Raw genomic sequence first — 17,975 nt, 5'->3', positions numbered from 1 at the left:
AGTCAACAGTAGACAGTCTGAGGTTAAAGTTTTTGGGGTTTGGAGAAGAAACCACAGAATCAGGTAGAGTATTCCAGACATTGACCACTCTGTTACTGAAGTCGTACTTCCTGCAATCAAGTTTGGTGCGGTTTACATTGAATTTGTATCTGTTGTGTGCTCATGTATTGTTGTGGTTGAAGTTGAAGTAGTCATTGACTGGTAGGAAATTGCAATAGATAATTTTATGTACTATGCTTAGGTCGGACTGAAGGTGGCGTAGTTCTAAGTTGTCTAAGCCTAACATTTCAAGTATGGTGGCATAAGGTATTCTGTTGCGGGTAAAGGAATGGAGTGGACTGTTCTCGTGAAATATCTCATGAAACATCCATTATCTATACTGTGTAGTTTATATGCAACTCAAGACAATTCACGTAATACGGCCTGGGTTGGTAGGTCAAAAGATTGGACAACCATGGTCTAAATGTATGTTGTGTATCAGTGGTTCCTGAGGATGTTGGCTGTGTATTTCTGGTAAAGAGGAGTAATGGGTATAACAGCTCGTATAATACCGTATACAATACAAGTAGAGAATATACCAGCAAAAAAATTGTCATTTCCTCAACTTGGAATGCTGCTCTCTCAGTCATTCCCCCCTCCCTATGTTTTCTCTGGGTGGGGATTAAGCACTGATTTGGCTAGCTGACTTCAGATTAGGTGACAGTGGACGAAAGTTCCAAGGGAATAATTATTTTTCATGTCAAATTAGTGAGTGGATCTTTAAAAAACACGGATCAAGATTGCATTGTAGGGCACCACATGAAAGCCCGCAGGTCTGTTTGACAATGTATTTTGGCCAGTTTAGAAAACTTTCAGCTAACAAGGGGAATTCCAGTCATGTATAGGAAGCATTTTTCAATAACCCACAATTATGTTTGGTCTCGTGTAGAGTTATTTGTTTGACTGCCAACCTGTTTTATGGTGTTTTGCCAACTGTTATGAGATTAGTGCACAATCTCAAATTAAAAAAGGAGGGAAAAAAACCCCTCTCAGATGTTTTATGAGCTCATAGGATGAGAATTCAAAAACAAAGAGCTTTGAAGAACTGAATACTGATTGTTTAATGTAAACAGACACACTGTTTGGTAATGTGATTAGAGCTTCAGTGTCTTTTTGGACACTACAGTGTTACCTAACCATCTTCTTTCTAATCAGTAATCATATCCTTAAGGTTACGGCATGTTACAAATTGTCCTTATAAAAGAAATCCATAGAAAATGCAATACCTAACTCATATTTCAGAAGAAGGCACAGCAGGGTCATCCATTTATCTGTCTGTCAATCCAAACATTTCATCACAATGCAGTATGATGATTAAAAAAGAAAAAAGAGAAGTCGGGTTAAACTATTCAATTAGATACTTGATGCCAGTAAGTGGGATTTCCAGGGACATACTGTATACAAGTTCTCCCAGCCTGATTACCAAAAGTGCTTAACAATTCTTTCCTTCACTGATTTAAATACATAGCTTTGCAGCCTGCAGGCCTTTATCTAAGCTTTTCTATGGCTGCAGGCCCCCTTCTCAGCTTTGCACTGATAATACTTTTAATTAATGCTGATAATGCCAGCTTTCAGGGAAGAACTCAGGCTATCAAAACAATGCAGCCTCTGATTTTCAATTAAGTTGCAATTAAGCAGATGAGTCAAAGAAAAAAGGATTTGGACATGCCTACTCTTTCTATGAACATGTCTATTCTCTCCTTTGACCTCACCTACTTCTTCCTGATCCACCCATACATAATCTCTAATCCATTCCAGGAGACCCATATACACAACTGCTGCATTTATTAGTTACATTATCCATTAGCTGTGTTGTCCATTCTTGAACAGAAAGGCACTTCAATAAGAACAAGAACTTGTCAATACTGACCTCTTGACTTTTTCAAGGTTCAGATTAGGTGCTATGTAATTTCTCTGTAATTTATCATACGTAGAACTTAATCTATGCTTTGGTGTAATGTCCTTATGCCATTCATTGTTTAATTTATCCATGAATTTAATGACATCAGTGCATTGTGAGGTATGCAAACATTGGTCTTTCCAGATTTAATTAACTATATATAAGAATTTGAGATAATTAACTGGAGAAGCAGGTGCCAAACCATATTTTAGCTCACAGTAGATGTGAAACACAGTACAAGTTATTTTAATGCTCATAGCTTGGACCAAGAATTTATTTCCAGTGTCAAAACTGAGCTTGAAACACAAAAAAGCTACAAGACTACCATTCCAATCTTATTCTTTGTTGTGGCAGCCTGGGTCAGAAGGGATAGTTAGATCTAGATTTTAGTTCTAGGTTTTACGCTATTTAGATCTGAGAAATGCACTGCTAATTGACCAGATATCTCTGTGATATTTGTCTAAACTGTGACTATCTGTAATTTGCTCTGAATTTCAGAGATTTTCTCTTTGAAAACACGTTCGGTTTGTGGAGCTGAAATCAAGGTGGATAGAAAGAATAGACAAGCTACATTTTAGAATTTCTCCATCAACACCTGTTCTACTCACCTGTTGGATCAAAACTGGCAATAACTTCAGGGTTGGTTTTTCATTGGAATCTAGAGGAATTTGGGGAAAAGGGGGATCAGTATGTATGAAATATTTATCTCAGTTGTTTGTCTTACAGTGTGTTCTGATAGCAACACAATGGATATTCAGTTGGATTTGGAACAAAGCTTCCTAGATTTGTTTTATCCATGTATGTATGTGCATGTATGCATTTGATTGTGGAAACTGCCTTAGTGTTTACAAATGTTGGCATCTGATGGGGCAGATCAGAAGGAAAATTTAAGCCAAGGTTGGCACTGTGTTGCAATCAGGATTCTTTTCTAGGTGCCGCTGGAGCTGTCAGTCAAGCTATTCAATGTCTTCATTATTCTCTAGCGGCATGTTATGCTCCAGGGAAACACCGACAGGCAAAGTGTTACAACATGCCTTATAACTGCAGCAAGAACATAGTTCTCGACGGGTTCCAGCACAGGCGTTATGTGTTCTAGAGAGCTCTTCTTTTTCCTGGAACGTTGAACCTAACATGTGACCTTCAGAAACCCTCAACAACAGTGGCAGATATATGCCGTATCAAGTTCTATTTTGAATAGGCAAAGGCGGCTCTTTCTGAAGTTGATGGCAGCTGGATGAGCTGGCAGGAGTAGGTTTTAAGGAGGTGTGTGCTGCATTTCCAATAGAGTCCTTTGAATTCCAGGTGTAGCTTGTTCATTTGATTTTTTTTTAAAATAATTTCATTAGAGATTACAATTATAAAAAAATAAAAAAAAAATACAAACTACAAAAATATCATAAACAGAAAAAATAGAAAGTATGGAAAAGAAAAAAAAAACTTCATAAAAAAGCAATTTTTCTTTTCAAGTATAAACAATTTGAGTAACTTACCACCATCTCTTAAAGTACAACAAATGCTCTCTTCTTCTCATATCTCAATATTTAACTTCAGGTAGTCCTCGAATTATAGCCATTCATTTACCAATTGTTTGAAGTCACAATGGCCCTGAAAAAAGTGACTCAAGACCAGTCCTCGCACTTGTGACCTTCACAGCATACCTGTGGTCACATGATTAAAATTCAGGTGCTTGGCAACTGGCATATATTTATGATGATTGCAGCATTTCTGGGTTCATATAAATCACCATTTTGATCTTCCCAGCCAGCTTCTGACAAGCAAAGTCAACGAAAAAAGCTGCATTTGCTTAACAATAGTGTGATTCACTTAAGGCAGGGGTGTCAAACTGGCGGCCTCCAGTCCAGAGGCATTGTACGCAGGCCACGCCTACCCCAGCTCCACCAAGGGGAAAAAATGTCACAATACAACATGTGATGGCAACATGGCACCATGAGTTTGACACCCATTATTTAAGAACTGCAGTCATGCTTAACAACTATGACAAAAAGTTTTAAATTTTTGCTTAGCAATGGAAATTCTGATCCCAATTGTGGTCATAAGTCAAAAACAACCTATATAAAAAAAATCCAAAAACTTCACCATTCATTTCCTATCAGCAAAATCAATTATATCCATTACAACCTTGATCAAATAGTCCAACTCTATATTCCTTCCGTGCACTTGGTTTTTAATCCAATAATAAAATCAAATAATGTCCTAGAACTTTGTCCCAAATGAGCTTTTTCAAGAGGCAACTGGACTTTCTTGTTTTTCTTTGAAGACATTTTGCTTCTTATCCAAGAAGCTTCTTCAGCTCTGACTAGATGGTTGGGAAATGGAAGGATTTATATTCCTTACAGATAGCTGGTCATTTGCATTCTTTTAGAGAATCATTGAGGCCACCTGGAGGTTTATTTGTGTCCTCAGGGTCACCTGAGTAATGCATTTGGGTGTGGAGCCTTCTTGGAACTGCTGAAAGGACTGTTGTAGACTGGAGCTAGATGATATTGCATCCCTCCTCCCTTGGACTTAGATGGCCGCTTTGACCCCACTTTCAAACTAGAGGTCCTTTCTATCCAAAATGTGGACTTTGCTATCTTCAAAAGAGGGCCTTTGTCTTTTAAATGCAGATGGACTGCTGAATCTTGTCTTGATGAAACCCATAAAAGCCACACATTTGTGAAGTGATTGTTTTGTACCCCAATGTACAGATCTGCAAAAAATGTTTCACTGCATTGTACTGCATATACTACGTTGCTCAGTTTGTGTCTGGGTATTTTATCCTTGGGGGTGGACAAGCTTCTGCTTTAGTGTATTCTTGGGTTTAAAGTGTGCACATTTTTGATAGAGAGGATCGATGGTTTGAAACAGTGGTCAAAGAGGCCATCTATGTAAAAATTGAACAGCCATCTCTCAACAGAGCATCCTTAGTGCCTTCAAAAGTACAGACAGTTTTTAGTTAAAAGATTTCCTAAGGAGTCTTTCCATTTAAAAAGGCACAGTTTAGTAGCAACTGCCAAATTTGGTAAAGTATGCAATTTCTTACCTTTGGGAGAAAACATATGTGCAAGTTAGTGTGTATGTGTGTGGTTGTGTGTGTGTGTAAGGAATAAGACACCATATTCTTTACCTTTGTTACTTCCTCTTCCTGGTATCCCTTCATTAACTATAACTTCTCCCAAAGAATTCACAAGTCAGAGAAGCAGTAGAACGATGGAACCATGTAATGGACAGGGACTTCTTTTTCCTCCTCCTCCTCCTCCTCCTCCTCCTCCTCCCCCCTCCTCCTCACATTTCAATTATTGATGAAGAGAATTGATGTAGAGGAGAGAAATGGAAATCTCCTGAAATCACCTGAAAAGGGGCAGAGCTGGCTGACATAGCAATAGCACTTAGACTTATATACTGTGTCACGCTGCTTTACAACCCTCTCTAAGAGGTTTACAGAGTCAGCCTATTGCCCCAACAATCTGGGTCCTCATTTTACCCACCTTGGAAGGATGGAAGGCTGAGTCAACTTCGAATTGGTCAGGATCGAACTGCCGAACTGCTGGCAGCCGGAAGTAGTGTGCAGAACTGCATTCTAACTACTGTGCCACCACAGCTCTTAGCTGTGAATTCTGAAAAGAGCATTCCACTTTGCAGCATAATCACAATTACGTCACCTTCTGAGCTTTAAGAATAAAGTGAACATACAAGGGTTGCTTCCCACAATTAATTGTACAATTACATGATTCGTTGTCACAAGTTTCTAGCACAGATGCAAAAAATCTCTTCTGTCGTGATTTCAGCCCAATACAGCTGACCACTGCAATCATTTTTACAACATAACTCCTATCCGCTTTCCATATTTAACATGGGTAACAGGGTATTTGCATCAAGTCAAAATTTGGCCTAATGAATTAAATTGTCAGTGGTTTACATACCACAAACGCAAGTTCTTGCAAAGATGGGGAGAATGAAATCAACTACCGTTAACCTGCTCAGCAGGTTTAATGTTCCCAACTTTTTGGATGACAGCCATGGGAACATGTGCGTGAAACTGAAGAGAAAATAATTGTTACTAACTGATGCTGAACAGCATCTTTATCATAGATTTGTGTATTAAAAAACAGAGCTAATTGTGAAAGCTGGAATGATTGTACTGTATTAAATGTTCAGTCTTAACAATACAAAGCAATCCCCTCCCCCATTTTTTTCTTCTGTTTCCAAGGCGTGTGAAGAATATAGTCACTTTTTGGGAAATAAATCATTTAGCGCTCTCTTACTGAAATAACATAAAAAGGAGACCCTACAGAGTTCACTCCATTAGTCATTGTCGACTATGGGGGCAGTGCTCATCTCCATTTCAAGGCCATTGAGCCAGGGCTATCTGAAGACATTTCCATGGTCATGTGGCCAGCATGATATCACAGAACACTGTTACCTTCCTACCGTAATGGTACCTATTTATCTACTCACATTGCATGCTTTCAAATTTCTAGGTTAGCAGGAGCTGGGGTGAGGACAGGAGCTCACTCTGTCATATGGCGCTCAGTTTTGAATCTGGGTTGCCGGATTTCCAGTCGACAAGCCCAGCATCTTACTTGCAGAACCATCATGCTGCCATCCCATAACACGTTTATAGTTTTAAATATATCGTCTTATATTATACACCGTATTTCCCTGATCTGATGCCCTCCAGATGAATTAGGATTATAATACTTATGGTGTCTTCTTCCATTTTATCTTGAAATTTATATTCTTTTTTCCTGATGATTGAAGTTAGTTTCAATCTTAGCTATGGATTGGATCAGTATTATGAGCCTTACCAATGAAAATGCAGTGTGGATATTATATGTTTCTGTTGATATGGAGAGTTGAATAAAAGCCTTGGCTGCTGCTTTTTAACCTCATTCATCAAAAATGAAGAAAGGATGACAAAAGAGCAAGATTGAAGGGTACTAAGCAACTGAATTTCCAAGATCCTAATCATTTTGGCCATCAGGAAAGTTTACTTCTCTCTGGATACTGAGTCAATGTTTGCCCACTATGGCAGAAATGTTTTGTATTTCATACATGACATCTCCCCACATACCAAATAATTCCTTCAGATTTGGACACAAGAAGTTTGGCTAAGGAAAGGAAGATCAAAGAACTGAAAGGCAAATTTTTGTTCTTAAGGAGATTTTGGCTGTGTTCATAAGGCAGTTATGCATATTCAATTAGCCACGGTTTCTTCAATCCAATTCTGGATTGGATTGGATAATGTGCTACATCAACAAACCACACAAGCTTGGTTTCCTAATCTAAAATGTGTCTGTATAGTGCATTGCAAAAACTACATCAGATGTTAAACAGCACAGAAGAAATACTGCAAGACTATCTGGAAGAATAAGATTGAGCTTGACAATAAAGTTGTGACAGTTCGATTTCTTCAACAAACTGAAGATTGTCATTTTATTTTCACTGAAAGAAACAGCTAGTAGGAAATAGAAAAAAGATATATACTCAGGTGACTAGGGGAACATCCTGGAGAGAAGCCGCTTGTCTTTTGGCTGTATGTGTTACATATATGTAACAGGGGAGAAAGGGTTGTTTTTTTAAATTTAGTGTGCAATTGTGTATTATCTGTTTTTCTTTTTCTTTTATGTATTTTCAAGTAGGCAGATTTTTTTTTTTAATTCTGTACATTTTGCTGGCAATGATTCAGTTTGGGATCAAGAGCTTCTTTTTCCATCCACTAAAGCATTACATCCACTTAAGTAATGCTTGTACTTCTTAATGAAATTCATAGTCTAGAATTTGTTCTTCCCAATGTCATTTTTGCCATAAAATCTTTGCTTTGGGACCTTGGAGAGAGATATTTCCTATATTCAGTTTTGGGCAGGGCCATTCTTATTTGCTTCCCTCTTAAGAGTCTTGGGGATGGTAGTTTGCAGAGATGATGAGGACTCTTGACATTCCTAATTTCTCTTAATTGTTTCTGCATGGTGTTTGCATCTATATATTGAACTTTGCATTTATATGTTGAACTGAATCAAATATTCTTAGCTCAAACAACTTCCATTGCAACCACTATTTTTGGACCTCTGGTGGATTCTTCATATATTTGAGTTGCAAAATGAGGATTGGAGTTGAGCAAGATGGCACTACAAAATTTATTGTGATAAATATAACTTCATTTTTTTCCTGTCTGTCCATGTGCAAATTTATCACGCCTTAGGTCTTTCCATTGCAAGCACATCACAAAAGATGCATGAATATTCCTTGCTAAGATAAAAATGAGTATTTTTTTGTGGCTGTGGGACATGTTTAATTTATTTTTGTGGAGGTAGAGGCCACAACAGACGTGTAATGTACATGCTAGCTGGGCCAAAATGTTCTATTTCTTTTCTCAGAAAGTTATTTCTTAAATTGGCAAAGCTTGTTCTGAGGCTTATTTAGAACTTCGTTTGTTATTTAAATCTTGTTTTCTTATTAAATTCCCAGCTGAAAATAGAGGAAAATGGCAGGGCTGATTTTAGGCAACTGCTCTGTTGAATTATGGAGAGGCCTTTGAAAAAAAAAATGGGTGCTGATTGCAGCCAAGGAACTGTAGTCCCAAAGGTGCTTTTTTAGGAGGCAACTGAACTATTCTATCAGAGCTAAAGAAGCTTCTTGGTTGAGAAGCGAAACGTCTTCACAAGAAAAAACAGGAAAGTCCAGTTGCCTCTTGAAAAAGCACCTTTGGAACAACCATGATCTGGATGACTGAGAATCGCTACAGACTTTCAGGGAACTAACTGTAGGTTTATACCCCTGACATACAATGTAGAGATTTCATTTCTAGCCAAATTATTTTTTAATTATCATTAAGATTCAATTATTACAAAATTTTAAGACAACCAGAAAGTTGAGGAGCTTCCCCCCCCCCCAGCTTCTTTCTTCTGTTTCCCTCCTCTGTTTGGGACCCCCTCCTTTGCAAGTGACTCCATTCCCCTCTCCAGTAAAGACAGGAGGTGGTTCTGAATTTGGTGAGGGAATGACAGCCAAACTCTGCTCGCTGTCTTCAGCAAGCATCCACCTGCTCTGCTGGTGCCTTTTAAACTCAAGTTCAGCTTACTCACCTCCTCTACGTTTTCCTTTGTTTAATTGCAGGTGATGATTCAAAAGAAGTCTTCACCTGTTTTACGGGGCTTTCATCTTCTCTCAGACAAAAGCAGGTTTGGGCTTGGTGCTTGATCTGCGGCATCGTTAGGTCCTTTGGTATTAAAGGGGTTGAGATGACCCCTGGGCTTTTAAGACTTTAGGGCTGAATTGATGTGCATGTATAAAATCCAAGCTTTGTTGTTTGGCACCGTTTTCTAGCATTTGTTATTCTTTCTTTCTTTTTTGTTCTTCTTCTTAAGTTGGAAAATGATGAGGACTATAATATACATTACATTCTCCTACAGCTTGTTATTCATGCAGTCACGTGGTAAAGCGCAGACATCGGATTGATTTATTTAGAATTTATGCTTTGGTGTGTCGCTTCGGGCCTAGAAGTCTGTGTGCGTGAGCTCAGATGCCCTTAACATTTGGCATATCTATTCTGTGAATCAATATCATTTTATATAAATAAATATAGGAGCTTTTCCTTTGTGTGGAATGTCTCTGGTTCTTTCCTGTTTAAGGAAACTTGGGTAAGGAGTACTGGACAATCCTGAGACTTCAGGGCAGGTTTTCTTAAGCTGAGCATTCACAATTACTGAGAACTCTGTATTAGAATCCACATATCTGGAGGCTATCCATGTCTGGAAAAGCTATTGTAAAAAAGGTCATTGTCCAGAGTAGGTAGGAAGACCAATGAATGAATGGACTGATTGGTTGACACCAGCATGGAACCAGAGGATGAATTGCAGAAGTTAAAACTACTGCACCCGAGCTGTAAAAATCCAGATGATCACTAGATGGCAGAAGAGTTTGTTTTTCAATAGCTTTCTATTATGGGCTGGATTTTTGCAGCCCCATCTGTAATGGTAATGTAAATAAATGTGTAATTTGGTAGTATGGGCCAGGCCTCCCTCCCTTCTTCCCTCTCTCCTCCCTTCTTTCTCCCCCTCCCCTCCCTCCCTCCCTCCCCCCCTCTCAGTTTACAAATAAAAACCATAAAGCGGTATAAAAAACATATTTAAAAAAAAATCTGAGTTAAAAGCAGAACAAAAAACACAGTTAAAATTTGAAAGGTTAAAAAGCTAAGGAGATGGAGGGAGTGCCCTCAGCCTATCAATCACCCCCAGGGTCACATATCAGTTTTTATTAAAACTATATCAGTTTGGAAGGCTTCCAAATATGTAAGTATTACTCTCACTTTAAACTGTTATGCTCCATTTCTGTTCGCAGTATCAAGAACAATTGTTTTAATTGTCAGTACACTGTAAGCTCTATGGAACAGTGTGGAAGTAAATGGAACCTTCTGGCACCTTCAGGATAGACATTCTGTGGCTTTCAAGATGCTGTTAGATTTTAACTGTCAGTAACCTCTGGAGAAGGTTAATAAAATCTGCATTTCACATGCTTTCCCCCTTCTAGAGAAAAAAACAATCAAGGAAAAAAAACCAAAGTGAACCCAAAGTTGCTTATAATACTTTTCAAGCTATTGATATAAATATCACTGTATCATCAGGGAGTCTGTATTTTACAATCTCTATGTTTTACAAACGGTCTTATTTCTTTAGGGCTCATGTGAGGTTTATCACATTAAACAAACACTTGCATTATGCTTGAAATGATTCCGTCTGGAACAGTCCACATTGATATCTTCTAACTCTGTAGGTAAGGGTCACTTGCTTAATATGACATATTTGATTTTGGTTTCCTTTAATAATGAAAAAATCAACAGATAGCTATCCTTTGACAGGTTTATGAAAATGCTTGACAAATTATGTCTGCTGTTTGCCAGATATATAAATAATACCTTTAGCTTGCTGGCTAAGGAAAAAGAATGGCAGGAGAGTCAGCGAATCCTAGAATTGGAGAGATTATTTAGGACAATCAGTCTAATATCCTGACCAGTACATCCCAATTAAACCATCCCAGAGATAGTTGTCTACTAGCCTTCTCTTGAATATATACAACGAGGAGAGTCCACCACTTCTTAGTCATTAATTAGGTCCTCAACACCAACAAGACCAGAGAGCTTATAGTGGACTATAGAAGGAACAGATCAGACATCCAGCCCTTGCTTATCACTGGAGACCGAGCGGAGCAAGTGGCCAGTTTTAAGTTTCTGGATATAAAAGAGGAGTTGACCTGGGGTGCTCACATTGCAGCACTGGTCAAAAGGGCCCGGCAGAGACTATACTACCTGAGACTTCTCAGAAAACAACAACTGAATTAAAAACTGCTGGTGACCTTCTATTGCTGCACCATAAAGAGTATCTTAACTTACTGCACCTCTGTATGGTTTGCCAATTGCACAGTGGCAGATAGGAAAGCACTCCAGAGGGTTAATGTCATTGCCCAGAGGATCATTAGTTGCTCTCTCTCCTCTTTGGAAGAGCTTTATAACTCCCGCTGCCTTATGAAAGTTCAAAACATTCTCAGAGATCCGTTGCATCCTGGGCACCCTTTTTTTTGAACTATTACCATCTGGCAGACGGTACAGGTATAATGAAAACAAGGACAAATAGGATGAAAAACAGTTTCTATCCCAGGGCAGTAACTCTACTGAATTCTACTGTATAGTGCAATATTAATGCAATATCAGGGATTTTCAATTCAATGTATAGAATGCAACGGATGTGTGTTTGTGTTTATTTTCATAGTCATAATGTACACTGAAGATGGCATTTAATTTTGTTGTACAGTGTCAATAAAGTGAACTAAAACTAAACTAGCAGAGCAATGCTTTGGATCAACATGATGATCTCTAACATAAAGTGGATATGTAGAAAATTAGTTTAAATATTTACTGTGACTGTCTGGAGACCGATCTGAAGGAGCACTTCTGTTTTCTAGGAAGTAGTTAATCTGGTTTCAATGAAATAGCTAATGCAGATTATCATTTTTTTTTCATGTTATGTTGTAACCTTGACTACTGTTTTCTGTAGTTTATGCATTGGTTTTAAACTAATAGATTGTGTACCAGTAGTAGAACTCGGAAGTAGTCTACCACAATAGTGGTAGTCCTTGACTTACAACATTCACTTACTGACCATTCACGGTTACAGGCATTTTTTTATTATAAGTCCTTGACTTATGACCATAATTGAGCCCCAAATTTCCATTGCTAAGTAAGGCAGTTGTTAAGGGAGTTGTGCCACATTTTAAGAAATTTTATGACCTTAGCAAAATGGCACTGATAAAGTTACTTATCACCATTTTTCACACATAAGACTATTGGAGCATCCCCACGGTCACGTAATCAAAATTCAAATGCTTGGCACCTGGCATGTACTTTAGATGGTTGTAATGTCTCTGAAGTATGTCATCTTACCTGTTGTGACTTTCTGATAAGCAAAGTCAATGAGGAAACCATTTTCACTTGAAGAACCGTGTTACTAACATAAGAACTGCAGTGATTCATTTAACAACTGTGGTAAGAAAGGTCATAAAATGGGGCACAACTCACTTAACAACTGCCCTGGTTAGCAATACCATTTTGGGCTCAATTGTGGTCGTGAGTCAAGGACTACCTGAATAATAACAACATGCCTGTATACATAAGCATTGTCTTTTTGGGGATGGCAGACCTCACGACACTTTGAAAGAGTGATTGTAGGACTTAAGGAACAAACAAACAAAAATGAGAACCACTATTTATAATGCAAGGGGTGCGATGGCTCTGTGGTTAAAGATGCTAAACTTGTCAGATGGAAAGCTGATAGCCTGGGTTCGAGACCTGAGCACCGTGCGATAGGTTGGGCTCCTGTTACTTGCCCCTGCTCCTGCCCACCTAGCAGTTTGAAAGCAAATGCGAGTAGATAAATAGGTACCACTTTGTTGGGAATGTAACAGCTTTCCACAGAATGGCACAATTCATCATGGTGTCAGGGTTCCAGAAAAACACAACTCCAATCAAAAACTCAGAGACAGGCATTTTCTCAAAAGTTCCTTTTATTAGAGTAGGTATATACCTGGGAAAACCCAAATCTGAGAGTTCTGGGTTTTCCCTTAGTAATTCAAAAGTCCAAAACCAAACCCCTGCACCCATCAGTCCATCACATGGTCCAATCACCATCCACTCCAGCTAGAGACATCCCTTCAACCACTCCTCCTCCAGGTGCAGGAATAACATGACCTTGACCGAAGAGAAGAATGCTCTCTTTTTGAGAGCAAGACTCAAATTCCTACCCAGTGAGACTAGCTAGGGTAGCCATATCCGGAGAATACTTTGAACCAATAAACTGATTTCAAAACTGCATCTTCTTGTTAAAGTTCTTCTCAGGCTACTCAAAGCAGGAAAACTTTCCCAATACATTATTGTAGCTTACCCTCCACCTGAGCTGGTCAGAGACATACACCTAATACCTGCAGAACATAGATAGAACATACATAGAACCTGTATACTTTGCTCTTCCCAAAATAAAATAGGAATATTCCTTCCAAACGTATAAATAAATACAAATTTTCAAAAATTTGTTTGACTATCAAGAAATATTTAATTAAAAGTATCTATTAAAATCTTGCTGATCATACTACAAGATTAAAAAATATACCAGCAAAGTAAAGAACTTGAAAAATTTAATCAATACTTTGGAAAATAATTATGATGAGCCACATAAAAATTATACAAATCTGACCATCTTTCTTACAATTAATATTGAAACACAGACCTAAGAAATCCTGGTTTTATAAGTAAGAACCATTCAGCTTATGCCCATACATTTTGTTTATGTATAAAATGTTCGGTATTTTTTTCTTCTCCCTTGATAAACAGTATGTCAAGGGTAAGAATTATTTCAATCTGTATCTGCCATAATGAGAGCACTCCAAATTAATCAAGAATAATAGACATGGATTAACATGAGGTTTTGAGAAAGTCCTCATGAATATGGACTTTAAGAAGGAATCATTCTCTTAGCATGCTTTAATCATGTCAATTGTGCTACATGAATGCTTAAATCAGGTTTAATGGATTGTGGAGTTTCTGCCTCTGAATTAGTTTACACGTTTCTTTTTCTTTGCAATTACATATCAGATTCCTGAAACCCTCCTTCTGCAAATGCTCTCCTGCAACCTCTGGTTACATTGAATAACAGCCCAAACTTTAAGAAAAATGGTTTTACGTGCAGTTACAGAAACTCTCTCTCTCTTACCTCTATTTTATTTAGAAAACTTAGTACTCAAGCACCAAGTAAAATAGCTGCTCCCTATTAAAAAATCTCCCTATTATTTAAAATGCAAAGGAAACCCTGTTTTCAAGTACATCTGGTCAGTCCTGCGACTTTTTTTTTTAATGTAAAAAGGAGTCAACATATTAACAGGCTTAAAAAGCTAATTGATGCTGTTTTCTTAGTTATCACTTAGTAGGATCTTGGTCCTGAAGATAAGCAGGATATATAAGCCAGCAAGGGGAGCACAAATTGTATTTTACCATTTCTAGGGATATTTTTATTGTTTTCATTTTTTAAAAAAAGTTATGTGTTGCATTACCTTAATAAATATACTAAAGCAGACCAGCCAAACTCAGTTAGCTGAACCATGTGGTTACTGCCCAAGGCTCCATAACAAGCAAAAATAACCCTCAATACAGTCTGAAACTCATCAGAATGAAAGGACAATCATGGACAAAACTCAGAACGTCCTAGATGATTTAAAATGCAGGCATTTCAAAATATATTTTGAAACTCTACACCATTGCATGAATATGCACAGACTCCTACCACAAGTCAACAAGTTAATCAGCCAACATTGTAATAATAGCCTTAGTATTTACCCAGTCTCAACAACATTAACAACAGCTCTGTGTCAAATCTTGCTATACATAAATATGCATACACCTTTGTGCTACCTGTCTGCAAAATAAAGCAGAGTACAGGTGTGACCCACCCAAATGAACTTTAACTTCCCCATAGCAAAGACTGTTTAGAAACAGCAGTTACTCAACAACTAGATTGGCACACATACAGCTGCAAACAAGCTTTTTCTTCCTGGCCACATGAGCTTAACGGTTGTTTTCTTCCCCAAACTGTTTTCTCTTATCACTCCATCCAGTCAAAATCAACAGCACTAAAGAACGATGTGTGGTTCTTAGAATAGTTGGAACCTCCAAGTTGCTCAAAATGGACACATTTTGTGTTGATCTTGCTTTTATTCAGAACTTGGAACCTGCAACATGGTTGTGTCAGGCACAAATATCCATAAACAACTCTTTCATAGCCTCCTTATATTGTTCAGGGGGATTACTAAAAATGTACGCAACAATACAAGATTTACTTACTTCTTGGTGAAAGGAGAAAAAGGAGTATTCCACACGGACAGAGCATCTATTTGCTCACAAGAAGCTCCAGAATAATAAAGTTAGTGGCATTTCCAGTGAAGACATAGGAGCATAATGCTTTATAGACTGAGGACTGCCCCTGAAAAACAATGCAGGGGCCATATTACAAATCTAAATTTGAACTAAATCTAGATCTGATTTTGTTTAAACTTCCTTAAACTGGAAGAAGTTACATTAATTTAATTTTAAAATTACCTACTCCCTGCCTTCAATGTTCAGGTGCTTATGAAAGAGAGGAACCAAGGTGATAACACGCTATCAGCCTCTGAAATAGGTTCCCAGCTTGCATCAGGTCTTACCACTTCTGGTTTAACTTATGCCCTCAAGATGCCACCCAAGCACTAGAAAAGAATCTGGGCCAGCCCTAGCAACTTTACTGGAATCCAAAAATCTAACAAGCTAGAAGAACAGATGAGGATCGGCTCTTACTTCCCCATTGCAGAGACAACTAATAATGTGAATAATGAATCCATGGCCCCTTTCACTTCAAAGCCTGCAATAATACAGGACCCATCCATAAGGCAGAGTGCCTACTCAACTTGCCAACAATTCTACCCACATCATCTCCCAGAGCAGAGAGATAACCTGCTGGAGGAAGCTTCAGGTACCCCCTGTAACAACTGTATCACTAAACCTTTCCAGGAGTTTGCCGCCTTGTGCAGGTACTTGTGATAGGGAAGTGGTCTTTTCCCCTTCCCCTTCTTCCCCTTCCTCTTCTTCCCCTTCCTCCTTCTCCTCCTCTTCTTCCTCCTCCTCCTCCGCTTCTTATTTTACAATGCATGTTAGTTACAAAAAAGGTCTAATACCTGCAAATATATATATATATATATATATATATATATATATATATATATATATATATATATATATATATATATATATATATATATACATATACATATACATATACATACATACATACATACATACATACATACATACATATATATATATATATATATATATATATATATATATATATATATATATATATATAAATATTCTTGTTGGCAAGGAAGCCTGCTATATCATCGTTGTGAAGTGATGTCACTGTTCCTCCAATATCCTTACGCTTGATTGCCGATGAATTAATGGATTAAAAAAACCCCTGCACTGCGTGTTCCTTCTTCTCACGCCAGATGGTGCTATGTTGCTGGTTGAGTTTTACAATGTAATTTGCCAGGCTGATTATTTAAAATGAGTCTCTGTGAAATTCATATTGCCTTTTTTTATTTCTCCCAGTAGCATTGGATCAGAAAGAAATAAGATTTGAGAGTCTTGTGTCACCCTCTCCCTCTGTTCCTCCCACATATGTTCATTCATAACATATTGTCTTCCTCAAAATAATGGCTGATTTTTTTCAAAGTGTAGATGATGCTATTCCTTTCTCTGATTATAAACTTCAGAAGGATCTGAAACTATCATTCAATTTATTTCTGTAATCCTTGCAAAGAAACCCACATATATTGTACGTGTTGTACTCGTGAACAATGCCACAAAAGATTTTTAAAGTTCTGTCTTCTATCAGAAAAAAATATCCTCTCTTTTTCTCTTGGGATCTGAAAATTATAAGAATGCCTGTCAGAAAACAGGAACCACCTCAGAGATTCAAGATTGCCTGATCTTGATTCAATGGCAATTCTATTTGGTTTGAGCCATTTGAGATTCAAGGTTGGTTTACACAAAAAAGTTTATCCATAATAAAGACTTTCAAAGTGCCCATTCTACCTCAATTTTTAGCAGACTGGAATGAATAGCAGGGATCATTGGCCCAATAAGAATCCTGTGAAGATTCAGGTGGACATCTTCATAAGTTTACCTAATACATTTCTCTTGTAGGATAGAGACAGCAGAGACAAGGAAGATAGTTTAGCAACTTCCAAATTCTCTACTAAAAGTTTCATGGAAAAATGTGCTGAATCAATACGTAAAGTGTCCTCCTCCAATTTAAGTATATATTTTAAAAATAAACGTTTCCCTTTTCATTTAATTTTATAGGATGCCAGGAGCACTCCCAGAACTAGCTTAGCCCCCATGTGGAATGGCCTTATTTAATTGGAATTGATCATGTGATGATTGAGCTTGCTGGCAAGTCTTTATGGCCACAGAAGCAGGTGAGAAACAGGGAGCGAGATACAGTAAAGCCACAAAGACAGAGAGTGGCCTGGAGAAAGTGGCATTTGTAGCTTCATCACTCTATTGTTATTTTTAGAACAATAAACATTTGGGCCAGTGTCCCAAAGATGCTTTTTCAAGAGGCAACTGGACTTTCTGCTTTTTCTTTGAAGATGTTTCGCTTCAATCCAAGAAGTTTCTTCAGCTTTCTGGGCCAGTGCTGGTAAGCATTAACTGGGCACCCATTCACTCTCTGTAAAGAATCCAAATGAATTGAGGAGCTTTTAAAAGTAAGATCAGCCTTGAGCCCATGTTTAGCATGGCAAGAGTTGAATGTAATTCTCAAATGTTTAGGTAGGCCAGCACAGGAGTGTAACATTCCATTAGCCCAAGAAAGAGAAAGTTTATGGCTTATTAAAGAAGTGAGAAGGTAAATGAAACCCAAAGGAATGTTAGTCTCACCACTCTGGGAAGTTCTGA

At 37.9% G+C, this 17,975-nt stretch overlaps 1 long non-coding RNA gene across 2 annotated transcripts in view; it reads left to right on the top strand.

Moving 5' to 3' along the window:
* LOC148128764 (uncharacterized) overlaps positions 1-17,975 on the top strand; it is a 77,477-nt gene that overhangs the window by 41,097 nt on the left and 18,405 nt on the right. For both annotated transcript variants that reach the window (XR_015745825.1, XR_015745824.1), the window contains exon 2: positions 2,438-2,578. This is a non-coding gene — a long non-coding RNA (uncharacterized LOC148128764). The remainder of the gene's footprint in view (positions 1-2,437; positions 2,579-17,975) is intronic.

This window comes from Notechis scutatus, chromosome Z, assembly GCF_049901735.1.
Source record: "Notechis scutatus isolate UNSWTSFEM ecotype Mainland chromosome Z, rNotScu1.2, whole genome shotgun sequence".
Taxonomy (NCBI): Eukaryota; Metazoa; Chordata; class Lepidosauria; order Squamata; family Elapidae; genus Notechis; species Notechis scutatus.
The sequence above is the reverse complement of the archived record's forward strand: the minus strand, read 5'-3'. Positions and strand labels throughout refer to the sequence as shown.